The sequence below is a fragment of the Corvus brachyrhynchos genome, unplaced genomic scaffold (genome assembly GCF_000691975.1).
Source record: "Corvus brachyrhynchos isolate BGI_N302 unplaced genomic scaffold, ASM69197v1 scaffold12, whole genome shotgun sequence".
NCBI lineage: Eukaryota > Metazoa > Chordata > Aves > Passeriformes > Corvidae > Corvus > Corvus brachyrhynchos.
Window position 1 is genome coordinate 10,534 of NW_008237885.1, and position 908 is coordinate 11,441.

Genomic DNA, 908 nt, shown 5'->3' on the forward strand with positions numbered 1-908 from the left:
CGGCAGCACCTTCCCCCACCGCCGCTCCCCCTTTTTTCTCCTCTGCCAAGTGATTTTAACAGGCAGAGACATATTTAATAAGGGTCGTTTATTACGAAGGCGCTTTGAAGGGTCGCCCCTGAAGCCCTGTGTCCATTAAAAACATGGAGGTGACATTTAAACCTCATTTTAAAGGAGCTCTGGGGTAGTTCAATGAAAGGCAACTCGTTTGTCTTATGAGCTTGGAAACAACCTCCCTTCTTCTCCTTTTGACCACATGGCATAACTCAAAAACAATAGTTCAAAAGTAAAATGGCATCGTGGTGTTCAGCCTCAGACAGGCACCCATCTAGCAGGAGAGAAAAGGGATAGTCCATAACACAATGTGCTTTTTGTGTCCGACTCTGTCACAAGGATTTCGTTGTTTGCTTTAGAGGCTGCGCCTGTTATACTTTCTTGAAAGTGCTTGTGTTAAACAAGAGTTATAAGTCATCCAAAACAACAAACATTTTGATTTTCTTTGCCTAAAGGGTTTTCCCTGGCCATGGGCACCGTGAAAAAATAATGTACTTGCTGAGAAAGGAGCACCAGTAGTAGCATTACAAGCACAGTGCATTAAATATTGAATGACACGAGGAAATAAAAAGAACTTGTTGAGGGGCACTCAGCCTTAAAGTCTTTCTTCAACTTTGTCTTCAGTGCCTGTTGGACTATTTAAGATGGTGTTAATTAAGGGCTGCATCTGATTCCACTAGCCCCCAGCTTTGTCTCTTTGCAGCGCTCCCGTCAATAGCCCCTCTCAACCGCGGGCTTTCCCCACACGTTGGTTTAGTGGTGCATGTGTCACTTCTTATTTCGAGGCTGAAGAGAAACCCGGATCGTGCATTAAGGGCAAACGGGGAGATAGTAATCAAGCGGTATTGTAGGGC